Below are 20,841 nucleotides of genomic sequence, written 5' to 3'. Positions count from 1 at the left end.
CGCTAGCATGCTGGTGTTCATCACCTATCAGAAGGGCACTAGACGGTTGTTTGTAGAAACAAAGCGAGTGTTATCTCCACTCGGGGTGGAAGGGGCCTCGATTCCGTCATCAGGACAATAGTTTCAGGACTGAGGTAAGAGGCCACTGCAGGAGGAAGGACCATCAGGTGAGCGGGAGACTGATTTCATTCTCATTGAGGGTGATGATACTGATATGGGCCCGCAAAGCACAAATCTTAGAGAAATCATTCAGGAGTAGCAGGTGGACATTGATGCCTTGTCCACCAACTTGGATAGAGCCCAATGGACAATACAGTACCTGGAGCAAAGGAATAAGAAGCTTGAGGACCAGCAGGTGATTATGGAGTTGCAAAACATTTGGGAGAATCGCCAAGCTGCCCAAAGGGTGGAGTTCACTTCACTTGAGCAGGAGATTAATGCCGATAGGGAGTCATGGCTTGAAAGAGTCAATATCCACTTGGAGAGGAAGCTAGAGAAGGCCATCAATGAGAATAATATGCTTAGAAACCTATCATATCATTACTTGTCAAGGAACTTGGTGTGCCAAGCGAGAATCAGGAGTTTAAAGGCAAAGTTGAAGAGAGCATCAAGGAGGCAAAAAGAGGATGAAGGACTTTAGATATTGGCTGAGGCTTCCTTGGCCCAAAACCATGTTTGATGAAGAAGACTCAGCCCAAATTTCAAAAAATTTGGATCAATTTTTGCATTTTGGAAAATTTTTGGCACAAAAAACAAGTTTTTCTGCCCTATGCGCCACGCCACGTGGTGCTCGCTTTTGCTAGGAGCCTCTAAATCATAAAAAATCAGCATTTTTGGATTTGGCATGAAAAATTATGCTTGCATACCTATGGCCAAGAAGTTTGGGCAGGTTTTGAGCCCTCAAAAAGGTAAAAAACACTCAAAAAATGACCTCACTGCCCCTATTTTGACACACAGGAAGCAGTGTTGGGAGAAATGACTTTTGGAGGTGCAAATGGAGGCCAAATTGAAAAATTCCACTTGGGTTGGAAAGTAGACAGGAAAAAATTTCCAACAAGCACACCTGGAGCTCATTTTGACACTAGGAAGGCCTCCAAAGGTGGGTCCAAATAGGCACTATGCATAGAGAATCAGGCACAACGCATAGAGGAAAAATTGCCAGTTTGATCAAGTTTTGCTCTGTTTTTTGCCCAGCTTTGGCTAGTTTGACGTTTTTACTTTCCTAATGGAAAATTTGTGATGTAATTTGATGTACATTGATGGATCATGATGTAAATATTTTAAATTTTCACTTGTAGAGGTAGATTCATCAGTTTAAAAGTTGTTTGAAACTGAATGAATCAGTTCCCTTGTTTCTAGAGGCATGCTGTTATGTTGCCTAATTTCTAGTTCTTAGTTTGTAATTAGTTGCAACAGCTCCTAAACATGTGTGCTCGACCCCTAGAGGCAAGTATGAGCTATGTTTGTCTATATTATGGTTTTTTTCAGTCATTAGCATGGTTGGACTTTTGAGAAAGCCTTAAGCTTCATTGTACATTTCATTTCAGCATTTTGGCTAAGGAATTGAGACCAGGGTTTGCGACACTCTTTGGGATTCATGTGGCAATTTGTCTTAGTACAATGCTTTTCTTTGTCATTGTGAATTTGCTTATATGTCATGTATGCCATTCTCTATCTTGTTTCTTCTTAACTAAACAAACAAGAGTGTAGGTAGAATCCATTGAAATTGCAGTGATCTACTTGAAGTTTGCTTTAGTTTCTTGATGTTTTCAGCTGTTTGGGGAGGATCCATGGTTTCTCTTACCCTCTTCAACACCTCACCTGTCTATTCCTTCCATCTCACTCGATTTTAAGTGCCAAAAACAATTTCCTACCCTGCCCCATTGAGATCTTTGCAGGACTGAGCCTCAATCCCTGCACCCAAAATCTATCTTTCCATTTGAGCCAACAAAACATCATTTTATTAAATCAAACTTTTTCACACATGTACCTAGCCTAATATCAGTATTTCTATCAGTCATATCAAGCCATCATCGATCATTATTTGCTGAGATTGACCCAGAGAGAGCCCTCTCCTGACGTAGTAGGGCTAGCTACCAGGTTGAGCGTGGTTTGATGTTGGCCCTGGATCCTACCTTCCTCAACCTAAGGTAAATCTAGGCACTAACAGGACCAATGGTGATATGACCAGTGAATGGAATATACCAACCTGACTCAATCATGGTGATGGAGTGAAAGTGTCATGTTCAAGAGCAACCTGCTACCAATGAAGTTATTCAAGTTTTCTTCCCTTTTTCCCTAGTCATTGCTGACCAGTACCTCTTTATTTTTGTCAAGCTTGAGGAATATAACATATGCTTGTTCTATAATTTTCCCTTCGGGCAAACCTGTCGCTATGTTTTAGCGAGCCTACCGACAGTGAAACTCGCTCTTGTCTGCATGGACAATTTTGTTGCTATTGTTTTAATGAGTTTAACGACAAAGATAGCTCAGTCCTTTTCAATTTTAGAGAGTCTGAAAAGAGATGGAAAGGAGACTCCAGTAATCCTTTTTCGTAAATTAATCCCTTAAGTCCGAAAAAGTATAAAATAATATGAAAGGGATGACTTTTCCGATCACTTTAGAGAGCTGAAAAAGACAAGCACTTGATATTTGTATGTAATTGTTATCAGTCAGGTTGTTCCCTAGCTCCCAAGGGAATACGGCCGAGGTAACCACTAACCAATCTTTTAGCTACAAGTCCTATCATACCTGCAACCAGAGAGGGCTCTCTCTTTATGTTTTAGCTTTGTTTTTGAAGTATTTTTTAGGCTAGTTATGATGTACAGGGTTTTGTTTTGAATTTGGTTGGATGATAATTTCAAATAGAACTGATATGCAGTTTTCAGAATAGCTTAGACCATTGGGAAATGGAGTCAATGATGGTGCACTGCTGAAAGTATTTCTTGGGAAAAGGTAATGCTACAGAGCCAGACAGGCATCCATGGAACAATTCTTCAAATCTGGAATATGATGGCATGAAATCAGGGAATGAAAGGCAGCCAAGGATCTTTCACTATACTGATAGAGGGAAAATGTGGGAATATTATCTAGGAGCACTTAAGAATTCCTAAACAACATTCATAATGAGAGAATCAATACAAACATGAGCAGTTAAGAATTCATATTTATGATTAATTCTGAAGAAAACACAGTTAACAACAGAGATTGAGCAGAGGGTGCATTCAAGCAAGTCTTGAGCTATTCTTCTTCTCTATTGCTAAAATAATGAAACATATATGTGAATTAAGCAAAAATAGAAAGACAAAACGTGGTTTAGAATAACTTATTGTTCCATTAAACAACACAGGAATTCTGTAGCAGAACGCAGATAATCACTTTCACATCCAAATAGTGCAGAGACCATGAACTTTCCCAGCCATTTGTATTAGAGAGTCTAAAAATTTACAACGCAGTGTCTTAGAGAGAAAATCACCAACCCTAAATACGTTCTGTGGGGAGGTATATATACAAAAAATAAGATATAAAATATCTAGTTGATGAGTTAATAACTCATAACTTCTTTGCCAACTATTGAGGAATAGTAGCTGAAAGAGTAAATGCTGCAGTAAATATTAATGTATTAGCTGTCCATTCTGTCAGAGAATTTTGACTTTTGTGACCAATTGAGTCGGCTGGGGCTGCGCTTTTAAATCTGCGTTTTTTCCTTTTCGGGCTTGTTGTCCCAGCATTTTGCTGAGTCACTGCTCCCACCTGCTCTGCCTGTTGTCTTCATGCTGTGCCTGGTGCCTGTGTACTCAACTCTGTTGACCTGTAGATGACCTGAGGTTGACCAAAAAAAGGAGAAAGGGCCGAGATCACTTTGGCAAAATTTCCAGCATTGCTTGCCACCAATCTTCTTTAGGCAGTTGATGTCTTCGTATCTTTATTAATGTCTCATCTACCTCTGTATACATGTAAAAATTTGGTGGGACCTCAAACAAGTGATCGATTTCATGCTCAATGTAAAATAAATTTTCCAGCTTATCATAAAGGTTCTGTCCTAATGGAGGTCCTGTTTCTTCTAAGGTACTTGTGGATGCTGTGATATGATTTGAAATAAAGTTACTCATCCTGGCGGCATACTGCTCACGGGTCAGCAGTCTTCCAGCGTTGGTCAATAGGCTGTGAAATCCTTTGCCTTGCAATGCTCCCATCCTCAGCTTGTAATCATCTACCTCTGCCTGCATTTCCTGACACTTTCTCTCCAAAATTTGCACAAAATTTCTAAGGGTCAGCACCTTTTTTGCTGTTAGAACAGTTTCTTTCCTGTTACTGATGTCTAAGGCTGCCAACTCCTCTTTGGTGTGAGTGTTCCGGAAATGAATCATTCTGCTAGCCTGCTCAGGCATATCTCCCAATGCTGCTCTAGCCTTTTGACTCTCAATTTGGGCTAGGCCTATTAATTCAATCTGTTCATGCACAGTTCAGATTGATTTCCATTGTCTAGTGATAGAGTGGTCAATTTTGGTCCACAAAATCCTTTTGATTTCAGCTAGAGTCTTTTCTAAATTCAGCTCCTTCTCCAAGGCCTTTATTTTGTCATTCAGGGCCTTAATTTCTCTTGTTTTTTCAGCTACTGTCACCTTGGACTTATCATATTTTCCTTCTAGATCGGCCAACTTTTCTTTGGCCTCTTTTATCTCTGTCGCCTGAAGCTCTAGCTCCTTGACAGCTTTCAGCATTTCATCCATGCTCATGCTTGATTCAGGAGCTGTTGTTGTCACTGCTGTAGCATCTATAGCTGTTGTAATTGCTAGAATAATAGGAGGGGTTACTGCTTCTTGTGTAGGTGGAATAGCAGTAATAGTTGGAGCAGTTTGAGGTGGCTGGGAGGTCGACTCTCCCTGCTTTCCCTGCAGTGCTCTCTCCAACTCTCCCTCCATTTGAATTATTCTCTCGTTCATTTGCATCAGCAGGTCCATTATATCCTCAACTTCTTTCTCTTGCACAAGTTCTGCTGTTTGTGGGTGCATAGTTGAGGATAGCCTCATTTGCTTTTTCAGTGCAACAATATCATCCTCCTTTTTCTTCATTAGGGCCTTGATGGCTTTGGGATTCTTAGGATCATGCCCTAGGTCCACAATAATGTCCTCCAATGTTTTTATTCTATTGTCTTTGTCTGAGGAGGACATTCTTTCCAAATCCAATTGAGTATTTGTGTTCTTCAAAGATTCCTTCAATTCATGGGCCAGTGTGGCCTTGTCTGCCAGTGTGGCATAGATCATTTCCCCTGTTTTCTTATGTAACTCTATTTGATCCATGGGGTGAATGTGATTGGCCAGGACCTCTAAATTTGTCTTGACATAGTCTGCAGCTGTTTGAGGTTGCTGAACCTTGGGCTTGAAGTGGCTGAGAATCATCTTTTCTTCTTTGATGTCATATGCTGCCATCAACCTTTCCTGCTTGGCTGATGTTGCCTTAGGAAATTGGTCATACAATTGTACTCTTAATAGTTTATTTTGAGCCTTAATTTCTTTAAAGGTGGCTTTGATGCTAGCTGGCCTCTTACTTTGCTGTGTAGAGGAAGACACCTCCATGCCATGCTGTCTGTGTTGCTCTTGTTGGAAAGAGCTTGTAGGTGTTTGTTGACTCCCTTCTCTGTCTCTCCTTGGACTTCCAAGGATTTCCTCACTGACTTCCTCCTCAAATGGAGGATCAACTCTTTGCCTTATAGCTTTAGGCTGCTGTGTAGACCCACTAGCAGGTGTGGAGTCTTCTCGGTCTCGTTTTATACCTCTTTCCTCATGGGCAGGAGTCTGTAAAGCAGGCACTTGTGGTGCCTCTATTTGTTGTGGAGGAGTCTGTCCTTGAGATTGTTCCATTGAAGTAGCAGGCTGCTCTTCGATCACTTCTTGCTCTGCATCCATTACCTCTTTCCCTTTTGTTGTACCTGTTGCTCATTTAGATGGTCCCAGAGCGGCTTGTGTGGCTGTAGTAGCAGATGTGCCTTCTCCAATTTGATGTGGCAACTTGAATGTTACCCGCTGCAAAGAATCTAAGTCAAGAGTTTTTTCTAAATCCTTGACATTTTTCTCCATTATTTCCTCTTGGGTCAATTCCTCAATTAATGTGCCTTGCAGCCACTCATCTTGGTTGGCATATTGTTCAATTTTTGGAAATTTACAATGGTCATAGGCCAGCAGCCTGTATTTAACTCTTCTGGCACTGATAAAACCCTCCAGGTCATAAGGGACCCACCAGAAGCTCCTCTTTAACTTATATTTGTCGCTCAATATTTGATCAACATCTTGCCAACCCTCTTTCTTGTTCATAATGAAGGGGCCTAGATGGTCTTTGAATTTCAGGTGAGCTTTCTTTTTGGCACTATGAAAATGAGTGAGATCAAAATTAATGAGTTGCCTATAATACTCCAAGGCAAACAGTCTCATTGGTACATATCTTGGGAACCTGTAAGGACAGAGCTCACAGCCATAGATTCTAATGACAGTGTGATTTTGATAGAGATACCAATCACCTATTTTTTAACTCTTGGACAGCTGCAAGGTCTTCTGTATGTCATATGACAATCTAGGAGGAGGGGATCTCATTAGGAGACAAGAGACTAGGTATAAATTGGTCAATGAACTCACATTAGGAAAATGGAGAGTTTTGAACCTCATGGAAAACTGATGACCAAAAGATGACAGACCTTCTTTCACCCTTAGAATCCAACTCCTTGATGGGGCATTGGAAGCATTCAGGCTGGTAATACATGAACAAATGATAGATATATGATGAATATTTAAAGACTCCCTCCCTATCTAATTTTACTAGCTGGTCATGTATTTTGTTGGCTATGAACTTGGCATAATTATACTTGACAGCAGGGGGCTATCCTGGGCTGTATGCAGACAGCAGAACCAACACTGTTTCATCAATGTGCTCACTTGTTTTGAAACCTAGCACATAGGAGATCATATCAACTAGCAGTTTGCCCACCTCATTGAAATGGACATATAGGAAAGGAGGTGGCCCTGTAGGCTGGCAGTCTGCCCTCATGAATTTCTTGGTAATTCTTGCAATCTCAGAGCTGGAAAGCTTGGAGCCTTCATCCAGCAAATAGTTCATGGAGAAAGGAAACAATAGCTGAGTCTGTTTGAAGTTGAGCATATGGTTGATGGAGTCAGGAGTAATATGAAAAAGTATGCTCCCAGATGGAGACTTAACAACTCTCTGAGTTGGCTCATAGTTCTCAGCACATAAGCGGATGATCTCAGGAAAAATATTAACAGAAGGAAGAAAGTAAACAGGCAAATTGGACTCCCATATGCCATACATGTCACAGTTGTTCACAAAGCTGTTTCTTAGTTGGAAAAAGGTCTGTAAGTGATTTCTGTCCCCAACTAAATCTTGAATGAGGTAATCCTTATCAGCAAGAGGCATGGCTTCAAGCTCTCTGTTTGGTGGATTCATAGGAGTGATACTAAGAGCTGTTGGAGTGGCCATTATAAAACTTTTCTGTATTTGTATGTGGAGTGAAGTTTACAGTAGTAACAAATTGAAGATGACTGTTTCTGTGGATTTGCAAAGGGGTTGCAAAATGAGTTCAGTGTGAGGCAATAAGCTCCAATATTTGTGATTATGATAAAGAGGACAATTTGCAGAGTTTTAGACCAGTTTTTCCTTCTCCTTAATGAATTGTGTGGATTCAAAAGACAGTGGGAAAAGTGCAGAGGGGAAAGGAAATAATTCTGAGCCCAATTTACTGAGGTTTCTGTAGTGGAATGCGGCAAAAGAGAACAATGTCGAGCTGTTGGCGAATTTTGTCGGGAAGCTGAGCCTTAAAATGGTTTTGCACGGTGAAATTGCGAATGGACAGGGGTTTGCAAGGTTTCTTTTAAGCAGGGGGTGTATCAGTGAATTTAGGAAACATTTAGGCGCAACAGAGTCTTTAATATGCGAATTTGCAGGTAATTGAGCGAGTGAAATGGAGAAAATGGGAAGAACAGGGATGAACAGATGGAATTCGACAAATACCTGGTTTTTAGTCATCGAGGGTGGTCGAGCTAGTGCAATGGCGGACAGTGGAGCTGAATTCGAAGGTGGTAGCAGCTCAATTGGTCGGATTTTGAAATTTTGAGGCAAACGGGCGAAAACGGCAGCTGCAACTCTCCACAAAGACCAATGAAAATGACTAACAAATGGTCAAAAAACGCGTGTTTTTATAAAAATTTGGCATATTTACGCTTTTGGCTCTTTTCCACGATGACGTCATCGGCGGGTTCTGGGTACTGAAGGATGACGTGGCATCTGACACGAGCGCTAACGTGGCGGTGACACGGTGGCAAGGTGTGGACGCGGGCAGACGAAGTGGCAATGACGTGGAGCAGCGGCGGGGATGCGGTGGTGACATCACAGATGACGTGGTTGCTGATGTCAAGGGACGAAGGGTGGTATCCGGTTTTCCCCGCACCACCTTTGAACATAGGCGGTATTGGGGGAGGGGCCTCCGAACACGTCGGGAGGCCGACACATGGCGGGGGTACGGCAGGGAAACCGCCCATCCCCCGGACGTTAACCTCCGGCAGATCGGGGTTTCAAATTGGCCGCCCACCCTTGGATCTGGAGTGTTGGCTATCGGACGGTTGGTGGGGCGATCCGGTGGTGTGCAATTAGGCGCGGGACCCTCCCACTATATTAAAATAATTATGCGCCAAGGGGGTCAAAAAGCTTTGGAAATGTGGGTTTTGTGGGTTGGGTTTATGCGAGGGGAACTGATAATTTAATGTTTAATGAAAACATTTAAACATTAACCTTGGGAAAATGACTGCGGAGGGGTAGAATTGTAAGGTTTTGATGGGTAGAGGAGTGGGGAAAGAGGTTATTAACTTAACCAAATGTTAAGTTAACTCCGGAGTTAGGACGCGGAAGGGTTGATAATAGTCCCAAATGGATTATTATTTCCCAAAACTATATATACATAGCTATAATGCTATAGGGTGGGATTTTTAATATATTTGGGGTTTTTTACATAGTTTTTTTTGTAGAAAATAGGGGTGGGAAAGTAGTTAGGGAGCTATACAATAGAATTAGAAGTTAATATGAGTTTGTGAGGTGAAGGAGTAGGGCAGAGGCTATGTTTATGAACTGAAACTTAGACATAGGGATGAATGGAATATGGAGAAAGGACTTTTACACAAGAAATGTGGCTTCTCTTCTTTGAGGAAAGCCAAAACTTGACTTGATTTTCTCAAGAATGAAGTGCAAGTAGGACTGGTTTGGCAGATCCCAAAGTCCTCAAGGGGGTGTTAGTGAGAAACTTTTAGGGGGAGTGAAGGGGAATTAGACATGCTTCCATAGTTCTTCCATTAAACATCTGCTTTGAGATTTCTATTCCTTGATGAGATGGACCTTGTTTGACAATACAAATGTGATCCAAATCCTGCTTCCGCAACCTCAAACTACCTACCCAGCCTAATACACCTAACATTTTTTCTTCCTTTTGAATGGGTGCACTTAGCCTTGCAAACCCTGATTATCCTCTTTTCTTTTGACTGCCCTCCTATCTAACTCTACCCTTATCTCTTCCAAGGACCCAGATTAAGCAGTTGGGCTCCTTAATTTCTCTACCTAGCTAGTGATCTGCCAAGCTTGAACTGTTTGGACAGATATTGTTTCTCTATTCTACAACATCAATTTAAACATGGCATGGTTCAGATTGAATTGTTGGGCCATCCATCAAGCTAGAAGTGGCATCTTGGCTAGCCACTTTCATGGTCATTCTTTGGCGTTCATTTTTATCCCTTTTCTGACCAATTTACTCTTTTTGCCCTTTTATAATTCTTTTAGGGCATACCCTATTCACATTTTTTAACTTTCCCCTAATGCCTTTTTATAAAATATGGAACCTTTGCAGCATGAAAAGATGAACATATTTGGCACTTCCACTGTCAATCATGAAAAATGAAACCTATTGGTATAGGAACCTAACAGTGGCTCCACTTGGGGATGGCTTTTCTAGATGAAAAGCCAAGAGCAGCAGGTCATATTGCCTTATTTTTCAATTATTGCTACAGTCTGAGCCTTCCTTCTGTTAGAGACCATTGATCTGAATCCTTGTAACTTGTATGAAGTACCCTTTGAGCTGCTCTGCTGTGAAATTACAGCTCCGTATTTGTTGGTTTCTCTGAGTATTTATCAACATCTTTAGCCTTCACAAGTGCTTTTCTTGATTTCTTATGGTAGATTCAGAAAAAATATATATCAAAATGGTGCAGTTCCCTGATTTTCCTCAAAATTTGCTGCATTTAGTCCCTTATCTAACTGCTGTAAATGAAAATGCTGGAAATACAAATATTTATGTACAATATACAGCTGTGTTGTGTTCATCAAAGGGGGTCAAAATAATGTTTGAGCATTCTCCCATTGACTGGGCCTTCCTCAGTATTTGAGCCATCCAAACTCTTCAGAAAATAGGTGTTACTACCTTGAACAACATGAATAACATATGGTCCTTTCCACAAAAAATCAAATTTTCCATGCTTCCCTTTGTCCTCTCTTCTAGAATCCCATCTGAGCACTTTGTTTCCTATGAAGAAGTCTTCAGATTTGGTCCTTTTGTCAAACATCTTTTTCAGCTTCTCTTGCAGTACTTGGGTTCTGTGATATACTTCTTCTCTTGTCTGCTGCAAGTGAATGGTTTGATTAATCCTTCTCTGCATATCATTAGGCTCAGCTTGTATTTCTTGCAGCAACTTGATTACAGGGATTCCCAAAGATGAAGGGAATCTTGCCTCCATTCCATAAACTAATTCATATGGACTTGTACCAATGGATCTTTTGGTGGTCAATCTGTCTGCCCATAGTGCATTTACCAACTTCTTATGCCAATTCTTTTTGTTTTCCTCCAAGACCTTTTCGATGATGATGATGAGGCTTTTGTTGGAGGACTCAGCTAGGCCATTGCCTTGAGGGTAATAGGCTGTGGAATGGCCCAAGGTAATGTGGTATTTGTGGCAAAAGTTGATCATCCTTTTGGACTTGAAAGCAGCGGCATTGTCTGTAATAATTTTATCTGGACAGCCAAATCTGGACAAGATGTTGGTTTCTAAGAATTGCATAATAATAGAGTCATTGGCTTGCCTACAAGGGATGGCTTCTATCCATTTGGTAAAGTAGTATGTGGCAGTCAAAATCCACCTATGTTGGCCAGAGGATGAAGGGTGGATTTCACCAATGAAGTCTAAACCCCATTGCTGGAATGGTCTTTCAGTTGAAATAGGTTTGAGGGGTAGAGGTAACAGCTTTCTCTTGCCTTCAAAGATTTGGCACTTGTGGCATGAGATAACAAATTTTTTCACATCAGCAAACAGGGAGGGCCAATAAAATCCAGCCCTTAGGATTTTATCAGCTGTTGATTTCCAGTATAAGTGTCCTCCACAGTCCCCTGCATGAAATTCTTTCAGAACTTTGTCAGTTTCATTGCATGTTAGGCAATTAAGTAAAATTCCTTCATGATTTTTCCAAAACAAGGCACTGTCTATAATACAAAACTTTGATGCTTTCATTTTCAAGAATCTCTTTTTGGTTCTCGACAACCCTAGAGGAGCTTGCAGGTTTAACAATACAAAACATATGTCATCATACCAAGGGGATTGCAAAAAGGCTTGATTGATCTGTGGAGTCGCCATCTCCTCTTCGTTGTCCAGTTCATTGATGTCAAGAGCCTGGAAATTGGTTTTAGTCATAAGTTTGGCTAGCCCTTGTCCTTTTATTAGTTTTGTAGGCTTGATTTCAATGTCATATTCTAAGATATTGGCAATCCATTTGCCCCTTTTTCTTTCAATTCCTTCTTGAGTTAAAATGTCTTTAACCACTGCATTTGGGACATAGGCAATCACATGAGAGTATAAAATGTAAATTCTGAAATCTTTAATGGCCTTTCTAAGGGCATAAGCTTGCTTTTCCATGATCCGATATTTAAGAGGGGTATCTCTAAGAGATTTGCTGAAGAAGGCAATGGGTTTCTCACAGCCTTGGTCATCTTTTTGCAATAGGACATCAGCAATAGTATGCTCAGATGCAAAGGAAAAAATGATGAAATCTCTATCAAACCTAGGACTTGTGAGGACTGGTGTGTTTGTCAAAGCTCTTTTGATGTCCTCAAAGGCTTGTTTGGCTTCCATGGTCCACTTGACTTTAGAATCTTTCTTCAACATATTGTTTAACAGTCTTATGAGCTCGGCCAAATTAGGAATGAATCTTCTCAAAAAGTTAATCTTCCCTAGAAAAGCTTGTAGTTCTTTGATGTTTCTTGGATGAGGCACTTGAAGGATAGCTTGAATTATGTCCGGGTAGATCCTAATGCCATCTTTTGAGATTATATGACCTAGGAGCTTGCCTTCCTCTAGGCCAAATAATGATTTCTTTTGATTCAAAGATATGCCATATTTTCTGCAAATTAGAAACACTTGCCTTAAATGTTCTAAGTGTTCTTGGTCTGATTTTGAAAAGGCAATGAGATCATCAAGGTAGACTGCTAGGAAATCATGGATTTCTTTGGCAAAGGCTATGTCCATTGCTCTTTGGAAAGTGGCCCCTGCATTCTTAAGCCCAAAATGCATTTTGACATATTTAAAGGTTCCCCAAGGTGTTGTAAAGGCAGTTTTGTCTTGATCATCCGGGTGTACTAAAATCTGATTGAATCATGAGAATCCATCTAACAATGAGATCCTAGAGGCTCCCACTACCCTTTGTAGGATATGATCCATTTTTGGTAAGGGGTAATGGTCCTTGAGAGAGACTTTGTTCAAATTCCTTAAGTCAACACACAGTCTAATCTCTCCCGTCTTCTTTCTAGTAGGCACTAGATTTGAAATCCACTCTGAGAACCTAATTGGAGTAATGATTCCTGCTTCATACATTCATTTAACTTCTTTTTCAATCAGAGGGAGGAGGACAGGATTCACTCTTCTAAGTTTTTGTTTAAAAGGTTTTTGATTCTCTTTCAAAGGTATAGTGTGTTGGATGACTGAAGTATCATAGGACTTGAGGTCCTCATAACTCCAGGCAAAGATATCTTGGAACTCTTTGAACAATTCAATGTATTTCAACTTCTGATCAGCGGGTAATGCCTTGGATAGTTTTACCATTTTGGGATTTTCTGTGGTTCCAATGTTGCAGTCCTCAATTTCAGCATTTAGTGGTTGCATTTTTGGCTTCCTTGAGATATCATTTGAATCGAATAAATCCTCCAAAGGGGTTAAACCTATGGGCAGAAAATTGTCTTTTAGATCAATTACTTCAGCTTCTGCCTCAGCTATTTCATCAAAATCTATTTGCTTCAGCTCCTGTACATTGTTGTCATCAAAAGTAGTTGGATGCAGAATCAGATTTGTTGTTTCAGCTGATATGTTTTGTTCAATTTTGTGCCTTTGTTGTTGGTCGTCCACAGTGCTTGTATCAATGTTCATGTTGGAGAATTCCTCTTTCAAAGTGAGGAAGTTATTTATCTGTGTATCATTTTCAAAGATCTGCCAATTTTTAACATTATCAGGGACAACAGGTCTATGTTTGATTTCGGCAGTGAAACGGTGGTTGGGTTCTAAAGGTAGCTTGCAAGTGCTGGCAAAGGTTGCCAAGCTATGTGCATGTAAATTGAGCTTTCTGGAAATTTTAGTTAACTGAGATTCTGAGAAGGTGTCAAGTATTTGAATGGCTGCCCCTCTGTAAGCCCTCAATCTCAGATCATTTGTGACAAAATTTCCCTTCATCTGCTGTATGATCAGATCTGAATCCCCTAGAATTGAGACTTTGGTTGCACCTAGATTTTTGATGAGTTTGAGACCTAACAAGAGGGCTTCATACTCGGCCATATTGTTTGTGCATCGGAAGTTTAACCTATATGCATGACCTTCAGCCTAGTCATTCTGCATGTTGTGAATCCAAACCCCTGCCCCTGCTCCTAATTTGTTTACAGAGCCATCAAATTCTAAGTTCCATAAAATGTCTTGGTTATGATTATCCTTGAGAGGTTTAGAAGTTGGTTCAATGGGCAGTTTTGGGTCATGTAATTGATGCGATGTGTGATCCTCCTTTGTTGTATCAATCATATCAAAAGTTTTTTGATTTTGAGCAGCAGATTGTTCATTCAAACCTTCTGTCTAGGCTGCTACTAGTAATTTTATGTCAGTTTTGGGAATCAGCATTATATAAGATGAATGGGTCCATATCAAAATGCATTGAGTAAATGGGGAAGTATTGGGGCTTTTCTTGACTACTCACCACATATTTCATTAGTGTTTCACGGTATAATCTCTTTGGTTTCCCAAAGACTGAAATAGTGGCATATGACATGTCTAGTTGCAAAGATCCTTGGAGTTTGGCCCCCCAAGATCTTGATAAAAGCATACCGTATTTGGGTGGAATGTCAGCTACCACCACATCCATCAGAATTGTTTTGGTTGGGTATTGGACTAAGGATACACAAAGATCTTTGATTAGGCCTAGACACCTGACCTGACTAGAATCAAATGAGAATAAATCTTTGTATGGTCTTGTGATGTCTAGGTCTAGTTTTTCCATCACAGATTTAGGAATTAGGTTATGTGAGGCCCTGGAATCAAACATTGCATTGTGTAACACTTTGTCATGAATGTTTAAACTTACATAAAATGGGGGAACTCCCCCATTAGCTGTCTTTCCATTAACTTCAGGACCAAAAAGTAATTCAGGTTGATCGTCTAGAACATTTACAGCATCCCTATTGTCTGGTATTTGGAGTGACCTATTGATTTTCTGTCTATACACTTCATGTTTGGCCAATTCAGAAAGAGGAATAGTTATTTTTAGCTTACCTATTTCTGTTTCCAAGTTAAAAGGTTTTTCTATCTGAATCTTCGTATTATGGGCAGCAAACTTTTCTTTTTCAGCTGAAATTTCAGTGACCTTCTCTTGGTTACCACTGCTGTTATAAATTAGATCTGCTTTGAAGTTATTTTCAGGAGTACTATTTGAATTTTCTTCAGCAGGATAGGATGCAACTGGCTGCTTTTTTAAGGGCTGTACATCTGCTATATCTTCCACAGAGACTTCCCTTGGGTTTGGGTCTATTTTATCAGAGAATTCTGTGAGAACAACTTTATCTTTTGCTTTCTTTAGCTGTTTAGCATCCTTTGGTTTGATAGTTTCAGGCACATCTATGGTTCTGATCCTTAATTTGTACTGTTTGTGAACCTCATATACTGCTGCATCATAACCTTCCCTAAAATCAAATGACTCTCCTGATTTGGCTTGAAATTGGTTGAAATTATGGGCTTCTTGATCTTCTTGTGTTAGAAAGAATTGATGTTCACTGTCTAAGCCCATTAAGTTGATGTGAGGGTCCTCTGTTGGTTCACTAGATGTTGAGGCTTCGGCGTAGTTCTCTTGAAACAGAGGTCTGATGTTCTGATCAGGGCCAGCCCTCCCAACATTTGGATTTTGATTTTTTCTAAAATTTGGGTTCCTAGCAGTACTTGGTTGACCTTCCCATGATGATTTTCTCTCGATGGTTTCCACCCTATCCCCAAGTCTGTCCATACCTTTGATGATTGCATCCAATTTTTGTTCAAATGCTGAAGGTTCTTCTTTAAAAGTAGTTCTTCTCTCAGCTCTTGCCCGATTTCTTTTAGCAATAAGGTTTGCCTCTACACTAACAGCTATGTTTTTCATGTCTACTAAGGTTGGAGGGGCTCTTTCCCTCAGTTGATATGCCATGTCAGAATCAAATCCATCAGGGAATTTGATTAAGGCTAAGTTAGGTGGAGGTCTAAGGTTTTGAGGGATGGCATTGTAAACATTGTTGGATCTTGCACAATAATCTAGGACAGTTTCTTGTGGGCCTCTTTTTATGGTGTCATACTCAGATAGAATGTGCAATGGATCTTTTTTCTTTTCCCATTTGTTGAGAAATGTATGGTAAAGAGCATCTGGATTGGCTATGGAATTTGCAGCAAGTGCTCTAAACCAAGTTCTTACTTCCCCTGTTAAACTTTGGACAAAAATATTCATTCTTACATCATCATCGTCTATCTCATAATTTTCAAAGTAGTCTTGCATTTTCTTGGTATGCTGTAAGGCAGTATATGTACCAGTACCATCAAAATAAGTGATCTTACTTTGGTAATCCTGAGGCATAGCCCCAGGATGTCCAGGTAGCTGTAAAGGGGCACAACGATTTTCCATGTTTACAGGGACAAATGGGAAAATAGGAAGGAATGGAATAGATGGAACAACAGGGACAGCAATGGAAATTTGTGCAGTGGATGAAGGTGTGGAGAATGTGTTTTGAGAGGTGGATGAGGAAGAAGGAGAAGAAGGAGCAATGTGAGGAAGAACTGAAGGTTTAGCAAGGGTTGGAATATAATTTTGTGGAACTGTTTTAGGGCTTGAATCAACAAAATCTTCTTGTTCCTCTTACTTCCTAAGGATCTTTGGGATTAAGTTGGGATTGTCAAAAACAGCTGGAGGGTTTGGGCCAGGATTTGACCTAGTATAACGAGTTTTCTTCTTTGGATCCAACTTCCGAATTTGTTTTTGGTATTTTCTGGGAAATTTCTGATTTTTAGGAAGGAACCGATCAAATTTTTTTGGAACAGCTGTTTAAAGCTTAAAACTAGAATGAAGATTGACTGAAGCAGCTTTTATTTAATCCTGTAAATGCAAAGCAAGAATAGTTTCAAAGGCTTCCTCGCAGACATTCAGGCTTCATCTATAGTTTTAAGGAATAGACGGCAATTGAAAAATTCGTTATGTCCCCAGTGGAGTCGCCAATTATGTTATCACTCAGGTTGTTCCCTGGCTCCCAAGGGAATACGGCCGAGGTAACCACTAACCAATCTTTTAGCTACAGGTCCTAGCCTACCTACAACCAGAGAGGGCTTTCTCTTTATGTTTTAGATTTTTTTTTGAAGTATTTTTTAGGCTAGTTATGATGTACAGGATTTTGTTTTGAATTTGGTTGGATGATAATTTCAAATAGAACTGATATGCAGTTTTCAGAATAGCTTAGACCATTGGGAAATGGAGTCAATGATGGTGCACTGCTGAAAGTATTTCTTGGGTAAAAGGTAATGCTACAGAGCCAGACAGGCATCCATGGGACAATTATTCAAATCTGGTATATGATGGCATGAAATCAGGGAATGAAAGCCAGCCAAGGATCTTTCACTATACTGATAGAGGGAAAATGTGGGAATATTATCTAGGAGCACTTAATAATTCCTAAACAGCATTCATAATGGGAGAATCAATACAAACATGAGCAGTTAAGAATTCATATTTATGATTAATTCTAAAGAAAACACAGTTAACAACAGAGATTGAGTAGAGGGTGCATTCAAGCAAGTCCTGAGCTATTCTTCTTCTCTATTGCTAAGATAATGAAACATGTATGTGAATTAAGCAAACACAGAAAGACAAAACGTGGTTTAGAATAACTTATTGTTCCATTAAACAACACAGGAATTCTGTAGCAGAACACAAATCATCACTTTCACATCCAAATAATGCAGAGACCATGAACTTTCCTAGCCATTTGTATTAGAGAGTCTGAAAATTTACAACGCAGTGTCTTAGAGAGAAAATCACCAACCCCAAATACGTTCTGTGGGGAGGTATATATACAAAAAATAAGATAGAAAATATCTAGTTGATGAGTTAATAGCTCATAACTTCTTTGCCAACTCTTGAGGAATAGTAGCTGAAAGAGTAAATGCTGCAGTAAATATTAATGTATTAGCTGTCCATTCTGTCAGAGAATTTTGACTTTTGTGACCAACTGAGCCGGCTGGGGCTGCGCTATTAAATCTGCGTTTTTTCCTTTTCGGGCTTGCTGTCATAGCAATTTGCTGAGTCACTGCTCCCACCTGCTCTACCTGTTGTCTTCATGCTGTGCCTAGTGCCTGCGTACTCAACTCTGCTGACCTATAGATGACCTGAGGTTGACCAAAAAAAGGAGAAAGGACCGAGATCACTTTGGCAAAATTTCCAACATTGCTTGCCACCAATCTTCTTTAGGCACTTGATGTCTTCGTATCTTTATTAATGTCTCATCTGCCTCTGTATACCTGTAAAAATTTGGTGGGACCTCAAACAAGTGATTGATTTCATGCTCAATGTAAACTAAATTTTCCAGCTTATCATAAAGGCTCTGTCCTGATGGAGATCCTGTTTCTTTTGAGGTACTTGTGGATGCTGTGATCTGATTTGAAATAAAGTTACTCATCCTGGTGGCATACTGCTCACGGGTCAGCAGTCTTCCAGTGCTGGTCAATAGGCTGGGCAATCCTTTGCCTTGCAATGCTCCCATCCTTAGCTTGTAATCATCTACCTCTGCCTGCATTTCCTGACACTTTCTCTCCAAACTTTGCACAAAATTTCTAAGGGTCAGCACCTTTTTTGCTGTTAGAACGGTTTCTATCCTGTTACTGATGTCTAAGGCTGCCAACTCCTCTTTGGTGTGAGTGTTCAGGAAATGAATCTTTCTGCTAGCCTGCTCAGGCATATCTCCCAATGCTGCTCTAGCCTTTTGACTCTCAATTTGGGCTAGGCCTATTAATTCAATCTGTTCATGCACAGTTCGGATTGATTTCCATTGTCTAGTGATAGAGTGGTCAATTTTGGTCCACAAAGTCCTTTTGATTTCAACTAGAGTCTTTTCTAAATTCAACTCCTTCTCCAAGGCCTTTATTTTGTCGTTCAAGGCCTTAATTTCTCTTGTTTTTTCAGCTACTGTCACCTTGGACTTATCATATTTTCCTTCTAGATCGTCCAACTTTTCTTTGGCCTCTTTTATCTCTGTTGCGTGAAGCTCTAGCTCCTTGATAGCTTTCATCATTTCATCCATGCTCATGCTCGATTCAGGAGTTGTTGTTGTCGCTGCTATAGACTCTGTAGCTGTTGTAGTTGCTGGAATAATAGGAGGGGTTACTGCTGCTTGTGTAGGTGGAATAGCAACAACAGTTGGAGCGGTTTGAGGTGGCTGGGAGGTCGACTCTCCCTGCTTGCCTTGCAGTGCTCTCTCCAACTCTCCCTCCATTTGAATTATTCTCTGGTTCATTTGCATCAGCAGGTCCATTATATCCTCAGCTTCTTTCTCTTGCACAAGTTCTGCTGTTTGTGGGTGCATAGTTGAGGACAGCCTCATTTGCTTTTTCAGTGCAGCAATATCATCCTCCTTTTTCTTCATTAGGGCCTTGATGGCTTTGGGATTCTTAGGATCATGCCCTAGGTCCACAATAATGTCCTCCAATGTTTTTATTCTGTTGTCTTTGGCTGAGGAGGAAATTCTTTCCAAATCCAGCTGAGTATTTGTGTTCTTCAAAGATTCCTTCAATTCATGGGCCAGTGTGGCCTTGTCTGCCAGTGTGGCATAGACCATTTCCCCTGTTTTCTTATGTAACTCTATTTGATCCATGGGGTGAATGTCCTTGGCCAGGACCTCTAAATTTGTCTTGACATAATCTGCAGCTGTCTGAGGCTGCTGAACCTTGGGCTTGAAGTGGCTGAGAATCATCTTTTCTTCTTTGATGTCATATGCTGCCATCAACCTTTCCTGCTTGGCAGGTGTTGCCTTAAGAAATTGGTCATACAATTGTACTCTTAATAGTTCATTTTGAGCCTTAATTTATTTAAAGGTGGCTTTGATGCTAGCTGGCCTCTTACTTTGCTGTGTAGAGGAAGACACCTCCATGCCATGCTATCTGTCTTGCTCTTGTTGGAAAGTGCTTGTAGGTGTTTGTTGACTCCCTTCTCTGTCTCTCCTTGGACTTCCAAGGATTTCCTCACTGACTTCCTCCTCAAATGGAGGATCAACTATTTGGCTTTTAGCTTCAGGCTGCTGTTTAGACCCACTAGCAGGTGTGGAGTCTTCTCGGTCTCGTTTTCTGCCTCTTTCCTCATGGGTAGGAGTCTGTAAAGCAGGCACTTGTGGTGCCTCTGTTTACTGTGGAGGAGCATGTCCTTGAGATTATTCTATTGAAGTAGCAGGCTGCTCTGCGATCACTTCTTGCTCTGCATCCATTACCTCTTTCCCTTTTGCTATACCTGTTGCTGATGTAGATGGTCCTTGGTTGGCTTGTGTGGCTGTAGCAGTAGATGTGCCTTCTCCAATTTGATGTGGCAACTTGAATGTTACCTGCTGCAAAGAATCCAAGTCAAGAGTTTTTTCTAAATCCTTGACATTTTTCTCCATTATTTCCTCTTGGGTCAATTCCTCAACTAGTGTGCCTTGCAGCCACTCATCTTGGTTGGCATATTGTTCAATTTTTGGAAATTTACAATGGTCATAGGCCAGCAACCTGTATTTAACTCTTCTGGCACTGATAAAACCCTCCGGGTCATAAGGGACCCACCAGAAGCTCCTCTTTAACTTATATTTGTCCCTCAATATTTGATCAGCATCTTGCCAACCCTCTTTCTTGTTCATAATGAAGGGGACTAGATGGTCTTTGAATTTCAGGTGAGCTTTCTTTTTGGCATTATGAAAATGGGTGAGATCAGAATTAATGAGTTGCCTATAGTACTCCAAGGCAAACAGTCTCATTGGTACATATCTTGGGAGCTTGTAAGGATAGAGCTCACAGCCATAGATTGTAATGACAGTGTGATTTTGATAGAGATACTAATCACCTATTTTGTAACTCTTGGATAGCTGCAAGGTCTTCTGTATGTCATATGACAATCTAGGAGGAGGGGATCTCATTAGGAGACAAGAGACTGGGTATACAAATTGGTCAATGAACTCACAGTAGGAAAATGGAGAGTTTTGAACCTCATGGAAAACTGATGACCAAAAGATGACAGACCTTCTTTCACCCT

Source organism: Pinus tabuliformis, chromosome 1_2 (genome assembly GCF_031772625.1).
Source record: "Pinus tabuliformis cultivar Carrire ecotype Pingquan chromosome 1_2, CPIR1, whole genome shotgun sequence".
Classification (NCBI taxonomy): domain Eukaryota; kingdom Viridiplantae; phylum Streptophyta; class Pinopsida; order Pinales; family Pinaceae; genus Pinus; species Pinus tabuliformis.
Note: the sequence above shows the minus strand (reverse complement) of the source record.